Here is a 22,912-nt window from a genome sequence, read left to right on the forward strand (position 1 = left end):
TCGTATTTTAAGCTTATTGATCTTATGTGTGTTGGAACAAACAATCAACACGTCATTAACATTTAATACGAGATTGATGTATGAGGAGCTTAACTTATTCAACTAACAACTGTGATTAACCTTACGTCTTCTAAACCCACTCATCTTCTTGAATTTATCAAACTTTAAGTACCACTGCTTAGAAGTTTACGTCATGCCATGCAGATTTTCTTTCTTCTTAAACACCGACTTTTTCTTATACGTTCTGGCTATGCCTTCAAGATGTCTCCTTCCAAATTATCATAAAGGAGATCAGTTGTATTCACATCTTGGTTCTCTAGATGGAGATTTTCATAGGCCATTGCATTCATCATAAAAGTAATTGTATTCATCTTCGCAATTGGAGAATCGTCCTCTCCCTTCTGTTGTATTCCCTTGACCGCCAGTCTTCCCTTGCAAGTTTTACCGCCATCTATCTTATCTTTAACTTCAAACATATTATTGTTCTGCAGTCCGCTCAACTTGTCATCCATAGCCTCTTCCCACTGTATGAAGTTTATCCCTAAGGCCTCTAGTTTTGACGCATTGTCACACATCAACGTGTCATTGGTTGATGGAGAATACCTCACTAGAGTACTTTTCTTTGTGGTCCTTTGGATAATATGTGGTTTGATCTTTAAAGAACCTACATCTCCACCCTTATAACCATTATCACCAAAGCTCCCACTATTTCTAGGTTAATCAAAGCTCCCATTACTTCTTGAACATCTGCATATCCTTTTACTAGAGACAGGCTTTGTATTATTTTAGGATCCTCCCACTGAAAAATCTGAAGTTGGATTGTAAACACCAGAATGAACTGAACCCGACTTCCTAAACTTAGGCTGATTTCCTATCTTCGCAAAACTAACTTTCTTTTGTCTGCCAATAGAACATGGCTTAGAAGCATCTATCATATTCTTCAAATCTGGCATCCTCCCACTGGATATAAGCTTCTTCATTCCCTCCTCACTCATATGAACAAATCTTTTATGGCATAAAGTGGATGTTCCTTTTGGATTAGTGTCTAAGTCCATAACTAAAATTGGTATGTACTTGATTTGGCATGGTCCATTTTGGTTGCATGGCATCGGAACAACTAGAAAGACAAAATGAGAAAAAGGAAACTTATGATTTATATTAATATATTATAAGTTCTAATATATTAATATGAAATTGTATTATTTAATTAGTATTGATCAAGAATTAATTTAGAATTAATTTAGTGATCAAAATGAACTAATTAAATATGGACTCTTATATATATGGTGGGCCAAGTTCATTTAGGTTGGGCTAAGCTTTCATGGATAGTCCATGGAGTTTTTAACCCATGGATCCTATGGAAATGAAAGGTCATGGGTATTAGGGTTTACATGAATGTAACCCTAATCCTCCACACTATATAAAGAGGTCTATGGTTCATGAAATGGGACTAGTGTGTGTACACAAGAGGGCAAAACCGATTTGGTACAAGTATCCTTATTCTCAAGTTATTCCAAGGGTTCTTGGTGTTGTGTGAACCATTTGAGGTGCAACACTTGGGGCACTAGGCTCTTAAAGGTTCAAGACTTCAAGCTCCATCAAAAGGTATGCCATTCTACTAGTTTCTTGTAGTATAATTGCTTCATATTATGCTAGTTAGGATGAAACCTTGGAATATTTAATATGTGCATGTAGAATAGAGAAAACATAGATCCAAGGTTTATTGGGTTGCATGTACACCATAGGATGCTCAAACCCCATCAGTGGTATCAGAGCCTAGGCTTGTTTTCAATTATACTTGCTGATATAGACTGAAAATCGAAGTTTATATGCTGTCTGGACAGCTGATTCAGCGAGTCCATGCCTAAAATCATCCAACTCGTCGAGTTTGTTCATGCACTCGACGAGTTAGACCCCCTGACAGCATATCTTCGAGTTTTAAGGTTGAAATTGGTTTAGAATCATTACCTTAAACTGTTTTGGACTTATAAAATGTAAGTCCCCAATCTGCTTGTGTATCAATCAGATCTGTTTGATGGTGCGGAATCCTAATCAAATGGATGATGCCAGATCAAAATAAAAGAGAAGGAGAAGAAGAATAAGATGAATCTAATGTATTGATGATATGATGAAGTTCATTACAAGAGATTCACACACACACACACACACTATTCTTCTCTCTAGCTTCTCTCCTTCTCTAGCCTTCTTCCTCTCAAGCACTCCTCACCCTATACATATATATATATATATATATATATATATATATATATATATATATATATATATATATATATATATATATATATAAGAGACAGTTGGCCGTACACGGGTTTATGGTCATAAACCCATGTACGGCCGTACACACAACCGTAAACACATATATAACCGTAAACACTGAGTTGTTTACGGTCCTAGACATAAAAATATATTTTCCTAGAAAAACAAAATATAAACCATAATTATAGACCCAACAATCTACCCCTTGGTTTATAGCTTTCTTTTCTAATTGACCCAACAAGCTCCCCCTAAAAAGTAGTTGGCTTTTCTTGTCAATCTTCATCGGGAGCTTGGCTTCAACATTAGTCTTCAATTTCTTCACAGCATCAAGATGAGCATATGAATCTTCAATAAATGAATTTATCTTGAGCAGTTGGGATTTTCTTCAAAATTTGACTCTAAACGCACATTGGGTGAGGAAGCTTCTTGAAAAGAGCTTTTGAAAGATAGCGCTTTCAGCTTGAGATCTTCAGAGAGAACTAATCTTTTTGGATCACTTCAGCAGGTTCAAGATAGCAACAAATTGATTGAGGAGGCTTCAATGCAACTTGACACATAATCTTCAAGTCAGCTTCACCTTGCTTTTGGGGTAGAAAAACTAAATGTTGAAATAATAGTCTTCATTTCTTGCTCCTTCGAATGAGAATTATTCGATGATCACGGATGAAGCGTTGGCTTAGAAAATCTCGATACAGTCTCCATGAGTCTCATCTACATCTGAATTCACTTTTCAAGAGAAAACAAAACTAAACGAAAACTTAGCACACAATATTTTTGGATTTTTCATATTTTCTGAAAAAAAATAAAACAAAAACAAAAATATTTTTGGATTTTCTGATTTTTCTGAACAAGAAATAAAATAGAAATAACACTATTTTTGGATTTTTAATTTTTTTTGATTTTTGTTTGATTTTTGAAAATTTTAATTATCCCCCTAAAATTTGTGCATAGAGGAAAACTATGAACAAATTTAACAAAAACAAAAATATTTGGGATCAAAGTTGTGAGACAGTCTTAACTTTGTTTATCAGTACTTTCACCTTCATGAATAGATCTGGTCAATTGTCAGTATTGTGGTCCACTTAAACACGAAGAATGTTCACAAATTTCTCTAAATAGACCATTTAGCTGACGATGACCACGAGTATTGTTATCCACTTACATTAAGCAACGAGATCTACATAAAACCTCTAAAATGGTTCAATTTTAGTTACACTAGAACGTGTTCCCCACTTCCCGATATACCCTGATTATCAAGAGCTTCCAAAGAGCTCCTTACTTTAGGTGAATAGACAATTATTAAGGAGGAAGTCAGATTTAGAGATAGGTGCATATGTTGTGTCCCAGGTCGGATCTCGTTCAATCACGCATAGGAGACAACATATGAATAACAGAGATAGAGAGACTGAGAGGTAGAAGGTTGCATATGCTGTGTCCCAGGTCGGATCTTCCGATCACGTAGAAGAGACATCATATGGCTAACAGATAGAATAATTTCATAGATAAGGAGGTGCGTAGAAATAGAGTAACATATGTTGCATTCCAGGTCGGATCTCTTCCAATCACACAGAGGAAGCAACATATGACTAAAAAAATAGAAAGCAAGAAAATAATTTCCTACAGACCTACTTTATCAGAACCCCCAGTTGCCCTATCAGAACCATAATTAAGGACATAAGTCCGTACATCAAGGAAAAGTCGAACCACAATTCTAGATGCATATTAATTTAGTTTATCCCGTGGGTTCCTGTGTTTATCTCACTACTCAATCTACCTGAGCGTCGTATGGTCAGTCTAAACAATCCTATCTAAATCCACATTGTCAAATCCTTCGTGCCTACCAGCACATTGAACACAAAGTCTAGACAATTCAGATTCAGTCCTTACACATGTTTTAGACTGCCTGTTATCACTTTATCTTGATATCACTTCCCAATAATACCTACTAACGAAAAACTATAAGAAAATAAAAGAGTTGTGTTTGAAACGAATCAGTTTAAGATAAACTCAGGAGTATCGAGAAGAAAACTCAAACCGTAAGTCACCAATTGAATTTGCATCCAGAAGATCTGAGAACAACATGCATATTTCAATCTCAGAACTGATCCGAAAATTCTTCACATCGTTAAGCACAAACCCCATTTATGATCCTGTCCTTCCTTCCTTTCCTGCAAAGGACACATACTCTCAAACAAAGTTTAGAATGTTGCACAGTTCAGAAATGCCTCCTATCATATGCCTGGAACAGCCACTACCAACAAACCAAAGTCTGATGATATGCCTCCATAGTTGCTCCAGCTAAGAGCAGGATCAGTTGGTCTTTAGAAGCTAGTCCATTTTGAAACTAGGTTGACCTTTGTCAAGCTTGCACAATGCTCTCTCCCGTGACATATCCCGCTTATCACAAATAGAAGATGTAGGAATATTAGAATCATTAGAAGATTTGGGAGATTGAACCTTTGGTACCCATCTGTAGTTGGGTTTAATCCATTTCTTTTTCAAGCGGATGGGTGCCTCAACATTTGATTTTGAACTTGAAGTCAACTGCCATTATGACTTTGACCTAACCGGTCTTAGCTTCATAGGAGTATCTCTTGAACTTGACGTCTGGGCCGACATTCCTTTCTTGCCCTTGGGAGTTAATTTCTTGGCCTTAGGAGTTGAACTCTTGTCCTTGTTGGCATTCCAGTCGCCATTTCACGATTTTGACCTTAAAGGGCTTCTTTTGGGGTATATCCTTCTTGGCGCGTTCTGCCACCCTTGTGCATAGTAGGGAGCGTATGCGCGATTTGGACAGTTTCGGGCAATGTGTCCAGGTGTTCCACAGTGAAAACATGTCTTTTCTTTACCGGGAAGTTGTTTCTTCCTGCCCCTGGTGGCCTGCCTTTGCCCTTTTCAGATTTATTATTCTTAGCAACTCCCTTTCTCTTTCCACATGAGCAAGTGCATGATTCAGGTTATGTGACAAGTGTAGGTGCAGTGGGTGTGCTAGTAATAGAAACATCAGAATTGTTAGACACATCACCACAAGCAACTTTTGAAGCATTGGAATTAGACACAGAATCATCACCAATCGAATCATCAGTTTTAGAAACAATATTATCTGAAAAAAAGCATCATTTTTCAAAACATAATTATTATTAGCACAATTCTCTCCATACTCCTGCTTTCCCTGGCTTAAAGATGTATCTGCATGGGAAGTAGAAATGTTAGTATCTAATTTCCTAGCACTATTTTTTGTCGCCTCAGCAGCTGGTTTACCATATACCATATATGGTTCTCTGTCCATATCTTCCTGCATCATAGGTTGAGCAGTGTAATTGAGATTAAATAGGGGAGGGACACTCTCATATCCTAGACCTACTTGTTTTTGATCTTTCCATTTCATTTGATTTTCAATTATAGTTGCAACCCTCTCACTTGACACATCGAATTTTTTGAAGTTAAAATCAGCATTTTGAAAACGAGTTTTCAATGTCTCAAGTTCTGCAGTTACAGCAGTAAGTTTGCTTTTAATGTGATCATAGTTTACACACTTGTTGTTGTAATCTTCGTGCAATTTTTTGAAGTCCTTAGTTTTGGCCTCTAATTTTTCTTTTAATGGTTTTTGTTCTTTCCTAATAGTATATCTCTCATATTTTAGATCCTTATTTTCTCTTTTAATCAATTCGATTTGTTCACGTAAAAACTTGACAGTCTTAATGCAAGTTTGAGAGCATGAAACTTCATTGACCGGAATATTTGAGGAACTCATTGTTTACCAAAATTGTGCCCTTTGACTTAAAACCTCAAAATTCAACCTTAAAAGTCAAATATAAAAAGTCAAACTTAAAAGTCAAATTTAAAAAGTCAAACTTAAAAGTGTAACATCCCGAAATAGCGAGAGTAGAGTTGAAGGGCCAAAAGTGTTAATTAGGAACGAGTGACTCGGCGAGTCCATGGATGGACTCGGCGAGTAGAGTCGCGGCTTGACCGCGTGTTAAGTAGCCGACTCGGCGAGTCGATGAGATGGACTCGGCGAGTAGGCGCTGGGTGGAGAAAACCCTAATTCTCGGGGTTGAGCCCTATATAAGGAACATTATGTTCCTTCCCCAGCCTCTTTACTTCCCTCTTGAGTGCTAGAAACCCTAAATCGCAGAGGAGCTCCATTGTTGAGTGGATTGAAGCTTGGAGAAGTAATCTTTAAAGGAATTTGTGGGAATTGAAGGCTTGGGGCAAGGGGCTTTGCTTGGAATCAACTTCATTGCAGTTGGGGGCGTCCATTGGAGGTAATATCTCGTTCTTGGACTGATTGTATGTTGTTTCTTCATTTTTGGGGTTTGTGGGATCATGTTTAAGGGTGTAAATGGAGGTCTAGAGAGTAGATCTGAGGTTGCTACCTCAGATCTGGAAGGGAGGAGAATCAGAGAGCATGAAAGTCCCTGTGTTGGTGTGTTTAGTAAAGCTTGCAAGTCCCAAACCCTAGTTATAAGTGATTAAGGCCTAGATCTCTTGGGATTCACGTAAAGTTTGCCACTTTACGTGATGGATGAGTTGTATAAGCTTAGATCTATGTTTTGGATCATTTGCATGGTCTGGAAGGCTTCTGAAAGGATTCAGATCGGTGGTACTCGGCGAGTCACATGGGTGAACTCGGCGAGTTGCTTGAAGATGAGCTGGGACTCGACGAGTTGGAAGAACAACTCGGCGAGTCGGATGAAGATAGCCTGCAACTCGGCGAGTTGTATGAACAACTCGGCGAGTAGGTTGATGATAGCCTTGAACTCGGCGAGTCTGTTCTTAGACTCGGCGAGTCTTGTCGAAGAGTTCCGATATTCTCTGGTTGAGTCGAGAATCGGTGAGCCAAGGGATGGCTCGGTGAGTTGTGTGCGAGTGGACTCTGAGTTGTTGGACTCGGCGAGTCCCGGGGTGACTCGGCGAGTTAGGTCGCGGATGGAGTGAAGTCTGAGTAGGGGAACTCGGCGAGTCATAGGGTTGACTCGGCGAGTAGGGTCAGTCAGGAGTTGACTTTGACCTTGTCTTGTCCAAGGGTTGACCAGTGGTTCCAGGGGTATTTTGGTAATTGTTGATTATTGTTTGAGTTCAGTGCATTGGTGGCTGTCCAGAAGTGGAGATCGTATCAGTGATCGGAGCAGCTTGAGCTATCTGTTCAGTCGGCAGTTCGAGGTGAGTTATCCTCACTATATCAACGGGGTCTAAGGCACCAAGGCCGGCCCTTATCGGATTGAGATTCGGGTGGTTGTTATTATGTTACTGCTCTATCATGTTTGCATCCTGTGAGTTAGGATGGTATATGCTAGAGACCTGATTGAGATCGGTATCCAGAGAGATAGGGAGATGCTATGTTAGTAACCTGTTAGGTCGGTATCCTGGTTAGGATAGTGGCATGTTATGTGATATGTTGATCTGCTTGTTATCTGTGAATTGTTAGATGATTGTATGTATATGTGCACATGGATGTTTGGATTAGAGTTGGGTTGAGGCGGGTCCTGCTGTGTGCAGTAGGCCAAGATACCCAGGGCGGACCGGTTGTCCCGTAGGCCCAGCGAGCGGTCCGGATAGGCTGTAGGTCCCGGTAGGGGCGGAACAGACGTGCCGAAGGCTCGGAGAGTGGACCAGACAGACTGAAGGCCCGATGCGGGCGGACCAGTCATACTGTAGACTCGGAGAGTGGACCAGACAGACTGAAGGCCCGATGCGGGCGGACCAGTCATACTGTAGACTCGGAGAGTGGACCAGACAGACTGAAGGCCCGATGCGGACGGACCAGTCATACTGTAGACTCAGAGGGTGGACCAGGTGGATTGAAGGCCCGGGAACGGGCGGACCAATCACACTGTACACTCGATGTATGCGGATAGACTCAGAGGGTGGACCAGGTGGACTGTTGGCCGGTGCGGCGGACCAGTCACACAGTAGACGCGGAGAGCATGACTGTTCTATGATCGGATATGTTATGGCATGTTATGCGTGTATGGTATTTGTGGTTGGTATTTTGGGGGTATCTCACTAAGCTTTCGGGCTTACAGTTGTGGTTTCATGTTTTTTTCAGGTTCTTCAGGAGATCGTGGCAAGGCGAAGGCGTGATCGTACCGCTCCTCATAATTTTGTGGTGTTATGATTCTGGGAATACGATAAATATTTTGTATTGAAAACCTTTTGTAAAGAATTATTGGAATTGAGATGTTTTTGAAAAATTTAAAATTGGTTGGATTTTTGGTCGTTACAAGTTGGTATCAGAGCCTTGGTTTGAGTGAATTGGAGAAACACTCGTGTGACTCCAGTCTCAAATCGAGGAGAGTTTTCAAAAGAGTATTTAAAAATGGTTTTCAAAAATGAGTAAAGGAGGACGCGGAGGTACGATCAGCCGGAGCCAGTAAGTAACCCCAAAATACCATGCATGTTATTTGTTTTTGAGCTTTGATAGAACAGCATGCTAGTGTTAGGCTAGGGATCTTCAGGATTTCATGATATGTTGCCTGATTTGTGATGCCTGTAGCCTAGGGTCCCTTATGGGAGATTCTCAGTGTTTCTCTAGTGGTGAGGGTTGATTATTGTTATGCTTGTTCTCTAGGGTATTGTGGTAGTACTTCATACAAATGTGGGTAGGTGTGGAAGGTAGTATGGGCCCGTACTACTGAAAGCACAGGACCCATACGCGTATCAGGGAAACCATGATCTCTAGGGTGGGTTGAGAGAGAGTTGGATCCCAGGGTGTGGGAAGAGTCTGAGATTTTGTGTGGTGCTCCTTTTCAGTATGGAGATTCCGAGGCATGATGAGAGTGGATCCGGGTCAGGATCGGGAGCTGGAGAGAGGGTTCCGGGCGAATCGGTGCCGCCCGAGGTTGACGGTCAGATGAGCATGAGTGAGTTGGACGCGAGGGTTCGTGAGATCCTGCGTGAGGAGATTGCGGAGTTGTTCCGGGCTGAGTTGCCAGAGCTGTTTGGGTCGATTAAGACCGCCATGGTTGAGTATTTTGATGAGCGTTATGCGGCTCTCACCGAGACGGCTGCCGCGGCGGCTACAACAGCTGTAGCAGCGGCAGGGGGAGGAGCTAGTCGGGGTTTTCAGTATCGGGACTTTGATAGGACGAAGCCTCCCACATTCGACGGAGTTCAGGACCCAATCGTTGCTATGAGGTGGTTGTCTGACGTGGAGGGATGTTTCTTCACGTGTTCATGCCCTGCCGATCATAGGGTGAGGTGTGCTCTGAACCTGTTGAGGCTCGGGGCGAAGGATTGGTGGAGATTGACCACGGGGTCATTTTCGGAGGCGCAGAGGGCTGCAGTTTCATGGGATCAGTTCAGAGAAATGTTCAGTACTCGTTATGTTCCGCAGGTCGAGAGGGAGAGATTGGCTCAGGAGTTCCTTGAGCTGAAGCAGGATTCGGAGTCGGTGACTGAGATCACCAGGATGTTCACTGAGAGGGCGATGTTTTGCCCAGAGTTCGCTTCGGAGCAGGCCCAGATGTCCCGATATCTGAGCATGCTCAAGAGGGACATCAGACAGTTTGTGTCTGCGCAGAGGTGCGAGACCTTGTTGGAGTTGCAGGAGGCCGCTAGGCGGCGTGAGTTAGAGATTGAGTTGCAGATGCGTGAGCTGAGGCAAGCTCCGATGCAGTCGCAGCCGGCGCCGAAACGGTCCAAGACCGTTGATGTTAGAATGGGAGATTTGAGCAGCCACACTTGTGGGAAGTGTGGGAAGGGTCACACCGGGGTTTGTAGGACCGGTGGTGCATGCCGCAAGTGCGGAAGGGATGGGCACTATGCGCGGGATTGTCGGCAGTCAGCGCCAGTTCGGGATTTGAGGATCTGCTATCATTGTCATCAGGTTGGACATTTGAGGGCCAACTGTCCACAGTTTGCTGCTGGATCGGTGCAGGCTCCAGCACCGGCCACTTTGAGGATCACAGGTGGAGGTCAGGGTGGAGCGGAGCCCCCAAGGGCTCAGGGTCGTGTTTTTCAGCTTGTTGCAGAGGAGGTCAGGGCAGTGCCAGAGACAGCTGCGGGTATGTTTCTTTCTTGATGTCTTGTTATCTTGTGATTATTGTGGTGTAATGATCATGAGCCGGTAATTGTTTGGTTTTCGTTGTGATATTCTTTGTTTTGCGGGTTGTGGTTTGGGTTATGGATTTGTGTTTCGGGTTTTCGTCTTGGTATCCGTTGCTCCCTGAGGGTTTGATATGAATGTGGTTAGTGTTTTGGTGCCTTCGTTGGTTATCGTTCGTAAGGGTTGTTAGTGGAGATGCGGTATTGGGTTATGCGTTAGGAAGCATCTTCGTTCGTGGAAGGGATAATTGGAGATCAGATTCTTCTTGAGCGGATTGATCAGTGAGGAGATGTGTTTTACTAAGGGTTGTTTATGCTTGTGGAAGCGGCCCGTGTGTAAGTGGTCTCTTGGTGCAGGGTTGTTTTGGAAGGTCGTTGATGGCGGCTGGCGGTTGTTAGTCAGTGCTATAGTGGGGGAGAATTGGAGAATTATCTGGGAGATCGATGAGTATTTGAGGGTGCTTCGCTGTTGGGATTCAGCAGTGTTCTGTCAGCCTAGAGTATAGGCTGATAGGAGCAAGTGTCGGGCATGCGGGGCGGGATACAGACCTAGGGCATTGGGTATGGAGGCCTGGAAGCAGGCCGGGGTCGAGTATGTCGATGGAGTTAGAGTTCGGAACCCCTGGAGGGTTAGAACGGTATGCATGGGATGAATCCTGAGGGGGATAGCATGGAATGTTGGTTGATAGTGAGCGGTCCGGATAGACTGAAGGCCGGAAGGCGTACCAGTCAGACCGAAGGCTCGGAGAATGGTCCAGCCAAACTGAAGGCTCTGAGAGCGGTCCAGATTGGCTGAAGGTTCTGAGAGAGTGGTCCAGATGGACTGAAGGCCTGATGAGGCGGTCCAGTCGTGCTGAAGACTCTGCGGGTATTGTTGGATCAGTTTGAGATTGCTGATTGTGTATGTTGCAGTGTGATTGCCTTGGAAGGTCTGGCCCTGGGTAGTGATTTTGATGAGTTGAGAGAATGCGTGGGCTTGAGAGCCCCTGCAATGAGAGCCAGAGTATGTGAATCGCGGTTACGCCAAAAAGGGTGGTGTCGCATTGGGCGAGCACCGTGGCACGTGTTGGAGTGGCAATGTGGCCAAGTGGGTTCCTTGGAAGGAAGAGAGAAAGGTGTGTAACTCCGAAGGGGAGTGCAAGTCGCGAAAGTGAAAGCTGCAGAGCAGAGTTATGATTAGAGTATTTCGAGTATGAATTTGAGCATCGTGCTCGCGGCAGTGAAGTAGGAGCTCATCCGGTTTGGGATGTCTGCTGAGGTTGCGGAGGGAATTCCGCAGGTGTAGAGCCCTGAGGCTTGGAAAGGATGCAGGGAGAGAGTCCTGGACTCTAAGTGTGGTTTTGATCAGGGCATTGGGTATGTATTAGTGGTTCATCCTGGGGGATGTTTGAGGGTGTCATCAGTGTGTCGGGTTCTCCAAACCTGAGGATGCTGGAGCTAGTTCAGCATGTGTATGTGTCTGAAAGAGGAGGACTCGTGGGAGTGCTCTGTGATAGAGAATGGGTTTTCCGTCGTCACGGAATGGATAGAGTGGGGTTCGGATCGGGGATCCGATGGTTCATGGTTTTCTAGTCTTTATGAGTCGAGTGATGGTTGTGATTTGGAGCAGTGTTGCATTATGGGAAATTCTCAGGGGTTAAGTGAAGTTATTAGAGGGTGAATCCGGTGCCCTATTTGAGACGGTGGTCAGGACACCGTGAGGGAAGGAAAGTGTATTCGAGTTTCGTTTAGGTATGCCTCGAGGGACCTGGTCTGGTTGATGCCAGGTGGCGCGTAGCTGGAGTATCTTTGGAGTTGAGCTGCTATAGGCTTCGAGGGCGAAGCCTAATATAAGTGGGGGAGAATTGTAACATCCCGAAATAGCGAGAGTAGAGTTGAAGGGCCAAAAGTGTTAATTAGGAAAGAGTGACTCGGCGAGTCCATGGATGGACTCGGCGAGTAGAGTCGCGGCTTGACCGCGTGTTAAGTAGCCGACTCGGCGAGTCGATGAGATGGACTCGGCGAGTAGGCGCTGGGTGGAGAAAACCCTAATTCTCGGGGTTGAGCCCTATATAAGGAACATTATGTTCCTTCCCCAGCCTCTTTACTTCCCTCTTGAGTGCTAGAAACCCTAAATCGCAGAGGAGCTCCATTGTTGAGTGGATTGAAGCTTGGAGAAGTAATCTTTAAAGGAATTTGTGGGAATTGAAGGCTTGGGGCAAGGGGCTTTGCTTGGAATCAACTTCATTGCAGTTGGGGGCGTCCATTGGAGGTAATATCTCGTTCTTGGACTGATTGTATGTTGTTTCTTCATTTTTGGGGTTTGTGGGATCATGTTTAAGGGTGTAAATGGAGGTCTAGAGAGTAGATCTGAGGTTGCTACCTCAGATCTGGAAGGGAGGAGAATCAGAGAGCATGAAAGTCCCTGTGTTGGTGTGTTTAGTAAAGCTTGCAAGTCCCAAACCCTAGTTATAAGTGATTAAGGCCTAGATCTCTTGGGATTCACGTAAAGTTTGCCACTTTACGTGATGGATGAGTTGTATAAGCTTAGATCTATGTTTTGGATCATTTGCATGGTCTGGAAGGCTTCTGAAAGGATTCAGATCGGTGGTACTCGGCGAGTCACATGGGTGAACTCGGCGAGTTGCTTGAAGATGAGCTGGGACTCGACGAGTTGGAAGAACAACTCGGCGAGTCGGATGAAGATAGCCTGCAACTCGGCGAGTTGTATGAACAACTCGGCGAGTAGGTTGATGATAGCCTTGAACTCGGCGAGTCTGTTCTTAGACTCGGCGAGTCTTGTCGAAGAGTTCCGATATTCTCTGGTTGAGTCGAGAATCGGTGAGCCAAGGGATGGCTCGGTGAGTTGTGTGCGAGTGGACTCTGAGTTGTTGGACTCGGCGAGTCCCGGGGTGACTCGGCGAGTTAGGTCGCGGATGGAGTGAAGTCTGAGTAGGGGAACTCGGCGAGTCATAGGGTTGACTCGGCGAGTAGGGTCAGTCAGGAGTTGACTTTGACCTTGTCTTGTCCAAGGGTTGACCAGTGGTTCCAGGGGTATTTTGGTAATTGTTGATTATTGTTTGAGTTCAGTGCATTGGTGGCTGTCCAGAAGTGGAGATCGTATCAGTGATCGGAGCAGCTTGAGCTATCTGTTCAGTCGGCAGTTCGAGGTGAGTTATCCTCACTATATCAACGGGGTCTAAGGCACCAAGGCCGGCCCTTATCGGATTGAGATTCGGGTGGTTGTTATTATGTTACTGCTCTATCATGTTTGCATCCTGTGAGTTAGGATGGTATATGCTAGAGACCTGATTGAGATCGGTATCCAGAGAGATAGGGAGATGCTATGTTAGTAACCTGTTAGGTCGGTATCCTGGTTAGGATAGTGGCATGTTATGTGATATGTTGATCTGCTTGTTATCTGTGAATTGTTAGATGATTGTATGTATATGTGCACATGGATGTTTGGATTAGAGTTGGGTTGAGGCGGGTCCTGCTGTGTGCAGTAGGCCAAGATACCCAGGGCGGACCGGTTGTCCCGTAGGCCCAGCGAGCGGTCCGGATAGGCTGTAGGTCCCGGTAGGGGCGGAACAGACGTGCCGAAGGCTCGGAGAGTGGACCAGACAGACTGAAGGCCCGATGCGGGCGGACCAGTCATACTGTAGACTCGGAGAGTGGACCAGACAGACTGAAGGCCCGATGCGGGCGGACCAGTCATACTGTAGACTCGGAGAGTGGACCAGACAGACTGAAGGCCCGATGCGGGCGGACCAGTCATACTGTAGACTCAGAGGGTGGACCAGGTGGATTGAAGGCCCGAGAACGGGCGGACCAATCACACTGTACACTCGATGTATGCGGATAGACTCAGAGGGTGGACCAGGTGGACTGTTGGCCGGTGCGGCGGACCAGTCACACAGTAGACGCGGAGAGCATGACTGTTCTATGATCGGATATGTTATGGCATGTTATGCGTGTATGGTATTTGTGGTTGGTATTTTGGGGGTATCTCACTAAGCTTTCGGGCTTACAGTTGTGGTTTCATGTTTTTTTCAGGTTCTTCAGGAGATCGTGGCAAGGCGAAGGCGTGATCGTACCGCTCCTCATAATTTTGTGGTGTTATGATTCTGGGAATACGATAAATATTTTGTATTGAAAACCTTTTGTAAAGAATTATTGGAATTGAGATGTTTTTGAAAAATTTAAAATTGGTTGGATTTTTGGTCGTTACAAAAAGTCAAACCGAAAAGCTAAATTTGAAAATTTTAAAAGTTAAACGAAAAAGTTAAAGTTTAAAATCAAAGGTCAAACTTGAAGGTCAAAGTTAAAATTTAAGGTAAAAAGTCAAAAATAAAAGTAAAAAATTTAAAACTAAAATTTTGGTTGAAAGTGTAATTTAAGAATAAAAGGAAATTGATTTTTGGGTTAAAAGTGTTAAATTTTCGAAAATAAAGAAGTGCAGATACGATATTTGAATTAAAAAGCGAAGGAATATAACATCTAGCAAGCCAGATGAGTTGGTAAGGCGCGAGGTTCGATCAATCAGGGGACCCGGGTTCGATCCCTCGCAACCCCCAAAATCGATTCCTTTCTAATGTACGTTGCTGCTGAGGGAATCTGCACACACGAGGCTGCTTGCAAAGAGTGTCCAAAGCCGAAGATGTCCGAAGTCGGACACATGAGTCTGGTCGTGACCCGCGAGCCGTAAACGTGACCGAACATGCCTGACCGTACACGTGCGACGTAGACCGAGGCTGTATACTCCGAGGCCGCACATGAGTCTACGGCTGTACACGGGTCTACGACTATACACCCTTCAACAGAGGCGAAGAAAAACGACGTTTTTCAGACTTTTTGATCCAAAACTCGTTTTTATGAAAAACGCGAAGAACAACCCCCCCCCCCCCCCCCTTAATTTTCAGAGATCTATCCAAAAACGCAAAAATCCTTAAAAAATAAGATCAAATAAGCTCCAGATCTGAAAAAATGATTGATACAATCCAAGCTCTGATACCACTTGTAAGTCCCCAATCTGCTTGTGTATCAATCAGATCCATTTGATGGTGCGGAATCCCAATCAAATGGATGATGCCAGATCAAAATAGAAGAGACGGAGAAGAAGAATAAGATGAATCTAATGTATCGATGATATGAATGAAGATCCTTACAAGAGATTCACACACACACACACACACACTATTCTTCTCTCTAATTTCTCTTTCTACAATATGCTCTCCTTCTCTAGCCTTCTTTCTCTCAAGCACTCCTCACCCTAAATATATGAGACAGTTGGCCGTACATGGGTTTACGACCGTAAACCCATGTACGGCCGTACACACAACCGTAAACACATATATAGCCGTAAACACTGAGCTGTTTATGGTCCTAGACATAAAAATACATTTTCCTAGAAAAGCAAAGTATAAACCATAATTTTAGACCCAACATAAAACCTGTTTTTGATGTGGTAATGATTATGGTAAACCAATTTCAAGGTTATTATCAAAATTAATAGTTTATGTGTGTTTATGTAATTCTTGAAATTGTTGATATGATCGTTCATACACTTATGAGTTATGGTTGATCATAGGAATTATTTGGAAATTGTTGTTAGTTAATTCTTGATCTAAATGTGTTCTAATGGAGTCCATAATTTGACCTCAAGTTATGGATTACCAAAAGTCATTTCTTTTAAAGATCCATTAAAATGCCATAGGTTATATAATGGAAGAGTTTTTTTTCTCATAAATAGTTTTATGGACTCCATAACTTGTCCTCAAGTTATGGATGTTCAAGAGTCTCTTCATTAAAAGTTTTAAAAACCTTAAACACTACTAGAAAAAAGCCCTTTAATGACGCGCAAACAACGACGCGTTGACAGTGGACACACATTTGTGTGTGCCCTAAAAATTAATGTCAGCTTTGCAAAATGTGAAGGATAGAAGACACAAATTTTTTGCGTGCCCTAAAATTAATGTCCAAAAAAAACACGGAGGGCACCTACCGTAAAAGGCATATCGTGTAAAGATGTCATTTTATATTTTTTTTAGGAAGGCGCGTTCTAGCTTTTTTTTTTTTTTTTTTTCAATCGGCGATGGTGGGAAATGAAATCCCAAAAAATTAAACACCCGCCTAATGCTTCTTCTCCTTCAACAATCCTCTAACAAAGAACCCTAATTCTATTGTGAGGCCCTAAGCCGCCATCACCAGTATCGAACCCCATCACCAACATCGAACCCCAAAAAATTAAACACCCGCCTAAGCCCGTCTTCTAGTACCTTGATCTGCACTCTCTCTCCCTACTCTTTGCAAGCCCTAAGCCCCCATCACCAGCATCGTACCCCATCAGCTCTAAGCAGCCATGGATTCTGTAAAGAGTGTTTGTCTCGTATGTCTTCATTAGCGCCATAAGACACTACTCTTCTCTATCCACAATGTCGCCAAGTCTCCGTATGTTTTCATCAGCGCCATTCGATGAAAAGAACTAAGGCTTTGAACCACATCTCAATAAATTTATCAAAGAGATCCAGCGACTCCTCTCACTCAAAACACCTTCGATTGAAGGTTATGTGACTCCTTACTCTCCTCATTCTCTCCTCTTCGTTGTCATATGTCGCCCTCCCTCGCTGTCTCCTTCTATCTATGCCCTTCTACTTCTCCCTCGCTGGGGGCCCTAGTACCTTCAATTTCCGTTTGCATTTCATTAGCTAATTTGTTGATTTCTTTGGGATGCGAATTCAAATCACATGTTCTTCTTTGGCAATTTGGAGGTGGAATTCAGGTTGTATTACAGGAGAGTGGAGGAAGGGAAACAATATCCAGTACTCTGTAGGAGATTTGCTAGCTTAAACGAAGAGTTCATTTCACATAAAAGTCCAACAGGTGGGTTCGATTTCATCTCCGGGAAGAGGATTGAACAAAAACTCATCGATTACAATCAAGAAGCAGAAAGATTTTGGGGTAATTCCAATTCCAGTATCATTTCAACATCTCTCAACGATCTCTAATTCTCTTCCACTTCATTTAATCTCTTAACATGACTTGATTTAGGTTATGCATATGAAGAGGTATCAGAAGTCTCACCTCATCGTCGATTCATTGCATACACCATGTATGACAAAGACAACGATTTCTTCAAATTATGTGTGAGAGATTTGAATTCAGGTTCTCTTTGTAGCAAGCCACAAGCTGATTGGGTCTGTAATGTGGCATGGGCTAAAGGGGGTCAAGCATTGCTATACGTTGTCACTGATCAGAAAAAGAAGCCTTACAGGTATCCTATATAAGTATATACAACTTTTTCTAAACTCTATATCTCTTATCTAGTTTAAACATTTTATATTTCTTGTATATGATTTTAGGATATATTGTAGTATGCTTGGATCAAAGGATGAAGATGTGATACTCTTAGAAGAACCTGAAGAAAATGTGCATGTTAACATCAAACATACCAAGGATTTTAAGTTTGTGACTCTTTATGTGTTTTCAACCACATATTCAAAGGTATTATTATATACTAGCTTTAATTGTGTTCATTTCATTGATTTTTCTTTCAAGAATCATTCAAACTTCAAATTCTTTAGGTTTTTCTGATCAATGCAATTGATCCTCTATCTGGTTTAACACTTGTGTGGGAATATGAAGCTTGTGCACATTACATTATCGAGCATCATCAAGGCTATCTTTATCTTTTTTACTAATGCTAAAAAAGAAGGGCAATCAGTAAATTACCATTATATCCTTCGTAGCCCTCTTCACTCTTCAAGTCCAAGAAAGTGGGAGGTTAGACTTTCTTTTGAGATATGTTGTTTTTTCTTAATGAAAAAAAAGACTTTCTTTTTACCTTTTTTTTAAATGTTACAAAATGTATTTATTGATGACAATGATTTGGTGATTGAGGATGTTGACTTTTGTGACACATTTGGTGCTTATTGTTAAAGAAGGTGAAAGATTCAGGCTTTGTTCAGTTGCATTGCCTCTTCCAAGAAATAAGTTTTTTTTTATAGTTTTATTAATGTTATGATGATTCAGATTTCATATATTGTTATTTTCGTTTATTGGGTATAAAAATTTGAGACATTTTTGCCCTTTTGTCTAACAGGATGTGTTCCATCTTAAAGAGTTGGGATTACATTTTCTTCCTCTTCCAGAATCTGTTTCCCAAATCTCACATGGACCAAATTATGACTTTTATTCACCAATCATGCGATTTACAATTTCATCATTCGTGGTATGTTTTTGTTCAAATTTTATGACGAACAAGCCCTTACTTTTTGTTTACCATCTGAATTTGTTTTCTTTTCAGATGCCTGATGCAGTTGTTGATTATAATTTATCAAATGGGAAATTTGAAATCATTCAACAACAAAACCTGCTTCAAGAAAGAACATGTGTTTTATATGTCACAACTTCTGTGGGACCCACGATAGATAATAAATCAAATAGTAATAACTATGGGGAGTCAAAGTCATGGAATGATCTTTCTGAGTTTTATGGTTGTGAAAATCATCAAGTGGTTTCTAGTGATGGAGTTAAAGTTGGTTTGACTATTGTTTATTCACATAAAAGGAAAAAAGAAGGCGAAAATCCTGGATTGCTTCATGGACATGGTGCTTGTGGTGAGTTGCTTCTTAAAAAATGGTGTAATGAGTCAAAAAGTCTTCTTGATCGTGGTTGGATTCTTGCATATGCTGATGTTAGGTTAGTTTTTTTAATTATTAAATCTTGTTCTATAATTAATATTGTTTTTTAATATATTATATAGGGGAGGGGTTTATAACAAAAGGGAAAAATGAAAGAAACAGCACATTTTTATTTTACTTTGAAAAAAGGTCATAAAAGACCTTATATATAGAGTTTTTTTTGGATAAACATCATTTTTTTTCTTGAAGATCTTGTATTTTTCCATTTTTCCAAAAAAGCCTTCAATTTTTTTTTCTTCCAAAAAAACCGTCTTTTTTTTCTGAAAAAAACCCTCACATTTGACAAGTTTTTTGGAAAGTAGCTGCTAAAAGGGCCAAATTGAAAAAAATGAAATAATACAAGGTCTTTTTTGAAAAATTATACATTTCATAAAAAAATTCTACTTTAAAAATTTACCAAACTACAACACTTTTAATAAAAAAATTCTTATTAGAACATTCTACTTTAAAAATTGTTTACATTAATATAATTTAAAAAAATAATCGAAAGTATGTTGCTATTTATTGTATATAAGTATATAACCCAAAACAAAACATTATTATTATTTGGTTTTTTAATAGTTTTGTTGTATTTTCATGGGTGGAGGTGGGAGAGGAAAGAAATGGCATGAAGATGGAAGAAGCATTAAAAAACAAAATTCAATTAATGATTATATTTCATGTGCAAAATTCCTAATTAACAATAAAATTATACACCAAAATAAATTAGCAGGTTGGGTAAATTGGTAAAATAACATATAATTCGTAAAATAACATATAATTTTTAATATTAGATAAAAAAATTAATAAAAAATTGATATACTCCTAATTAAAATATCTTTATGTTATATCATAATAAGGAAACACGATTCATTAAATGTGTGTGTGGGATATCAAACTTCTATGTGAAAAGTAAAAACTACATAGGCACCTGCCCGCTGTTTTTGTCTTTTATTTATTTGTTTATTTATTTTCATTAATGTCTTGATTTGTTTAGTCTTATGACTTGGATATCTGAGGAACTAAAGTTTAGTTGATGAACAAACCGATCAAAATTAATAGAAAGGTTTGAAATCAGATTGCTTAGAATGACCAAAAGATTAGAAATCAGATTGCATGCAAGTTGTTTGATCAAATGCCCGAGAGAGATTACCTTCTTTATATGTGATTAAATTTCCCATTTTTTTAAAAATTTAGCAAGTGAAGTTTCAATTTTACAATTAAACGAAAACAAAATCAACCGCTTGGAATTTTATTCATTTTTTTTTTATAAAAATGTACGTTTTTCTTACCCGCCATTCCTGACACTGGACAGCTTGCATGTCCATGACACGTGACAATATTAAATACATTAAATACATGTATTCTAACATCTCTGGCTTTTTGTTGTATTATAACAGGTTCTACTTGGAGTGCCTCACAATTCCTATATTTTTTGTTGGATTTAATCTTCCCAAGGTGAATCTAAGTTCTAATATATTGCAACTAACATACTTGCAGTTTATATCATCTAAATCTAAACTACATGCAAGGAATATGTATAGTGTTTTTTTTTGTTGCTGCTATTGACTAGTTTACCCTTGAGTATCCATTAATATGATAATGTGAGTTAGTAGTTGTTAATGATTTAGATCTTTGTAATATGCTTTTGCAGGGTAATTTATTATATTAGGCAGCCAACAGCTCCCTAACCCTTGTTCAGGTTGGTTTTAGCTTTTTAATATAGTGTTCCTTATGATGGAATCATGGCTCATTCCATCACAACAGAAAAAAAAATTGTTTGTTTTGGGGGATATTCGCATAAGAACCCTAAATTTTTTCAGAAAAATACTGTTTTACCCTAACATCACTTTTTGGTGGGTTTAGAGGGTGCTGCTTTCCCATAAACACCAACCTCTGAACTCAACAACCAGATAAATTAGAAAAGGGTATAATGGGAAAACCAATACTTTTTTTTGATTTGGAATTTCTTCTTCATATATTTTTTTTAATGAACAAAAGGGTATAATGGGAAAACCAATATTTTTGTAAGTGGAAGATAAATTAAAAAAGTGGATGATTAGCCTCTGGATGATGAAATTGTTTTGGAGTTGGACCAAATGGAGAAAGTATCTGATATAGAAGATATCTTGAGTTACAGGCCTGCTGCTGAACTTGAGCTTTAGGTATGATTATGATCATTGTTGTTAATATCTATTACATGTTCTTTTTACTTATACATTATGTTAAAGACTATGAACATGTAGGAGTTGTTGGTGGATTAAGCTTTTGGTTTTGGAAATAGTGAAGCATAATATATATATATATATATATATATATATATATATATATATATATATATATATATATATATATATATATTATAGTTTACAAACTGTAGAATGTGTTCAGTAGTGAATCTCATTGAGACAAAATGGTAAATCTGCAGGTGGTTCAATCAATGTCATTTAGTAATATTTGGAATTACAGCCTTTGTAAGTTTGACTAAAACCTTCTAATTTTGTTTACTTTTTAACTTTGTTTTTGGTTTCATTTAGTAATAAAGTATCAACTATCAACAGTTATGTGGTAGTCATCCTTCTGAGGGGGTGTTTGTTGGGCTGCTTCTTTCAATGTCATTAACAACACTGGTAAGTAAAATCTTACTATTATGAAAATCTTTTCCTTAAACCTACCTTATTGACCTGTAGCTGATTAAACATTAATTTAATTATGCAGGTTTTGAATTTTTTGATGGAAAAGAATAGTGTTAATGCTCTTCATAGAAAAGTATGTTGGTAGTTTAGGAAATCTGGCTAATAATTTAGTTAATTATATAAAAAATGTTGAAATGTTACATTTTTCTACTATTGGAATGATTATTTGATGTATTACATTTGTCTACTATTGGAATGATTATTTGTATGACATTAACTTTTGTGCAATGTATTGTATTTTTTATATTATGAGACATGAAATGCAAATTTAATTTGAAAATCAGTAAATCTATAAATAATTTTTTTTAAAAAAAATTTAAAATTACGATACGCAGAAATGTGTGTCGCCTTCATTTATGACATGGCCTTTCTTGACAGGGGCTCTCTTGATATGCATCGCGTGTCATTAACACGCGTGTCGTCTTCCTTTATGACAGGGCCTTCCTTGATACACATTGCGTGTCGTAAATGTGCGTCGTAATTGCGCGTGGTAAATGAGCGTCGTAAATGCGCGTCGTCTCTCTTTATGACAGGGCCTTCCTTGACGCACATTTGCGCGTCGTCTGAGCCTTTTACGACGCGCATTGAGCATCGTAAAAGGTTGTTTTTCTAGTAGTGAAATAAACTCATAAGTTATGAAAAATCAAAAGTTTTTGAATTGTTCAAAACTTGCCCTCATGTTTTGGAATTTGTAAAGTTTCCCCTCATGAATACTTTAATTCCAAGTAAAACTCTTAGAATTTCAAAAGTTAAAATTCAACCCTTATACTATTATAATATTAATAGTTAATAATTAGATATATGTATAAGAACAAAGTTAGTCTTACCGTTAGTAGGCCTCATTCACGAAGCTGGTCTATAAGAGGGGGGGGGGGTATAAGGTTACTGCGTATAAAATGACAGTTTAATGGGTGTCCACTCTCACCCACCGCTTCCTTGACTGGTGGAGGGTCGTTAGCCGAACGAGTTTGACAGGACTCTAATTCTCTCTTCATTATAAGTATAATGATAAATATAAAGTAACTAAACCTTTTATAAATTCCCAGTCTTAGTTACTTTAGGAAAATGTGAATTTGATGCTAACCCATGAAATTACACTTTGCACTTTGCTTAAGTTGTTAGTGGAGCGTGTGTGGTTAACCAGCACACTAACCTGGATTTAACAAGGTTGGGAACGGGTGGCTTAAGGTTTATCATAGAATCGGTGGAGTGCGTGTGGTTAACCGGCAC

General features: G+C 40.4%; 1 pseudogene; it reads left to right on the forward strand.

The window, feature by feature from the left end:
• The first annotated feature begins 16,987 nt into the window (after positions 1-16,987).
• LOC111919135 (uncharacterized) lies at positions 16,988-21,151 on the forward strand (annotated as a pseudogene).
• The last annotated feature ends 1,761 nt before the right edge of the window (positions 21,152-22,912 follow it).

This window comes from Lactuca sativa, chromosome 3 (genome assembly GCF_002870075.4).
Source record: "Lactuca sativa cultivar Salinas chromosome 3, Lsat_Salinas_v11, whole genome shotgun sequence".
NCBI classification, from domain to species: domain Eukaryota; kingdom Viridiplantae; phylum Streptophyta; class Magnoliopsida; order Asterales; family Asteraceae; genus Lactuca; species Lactuca sativa.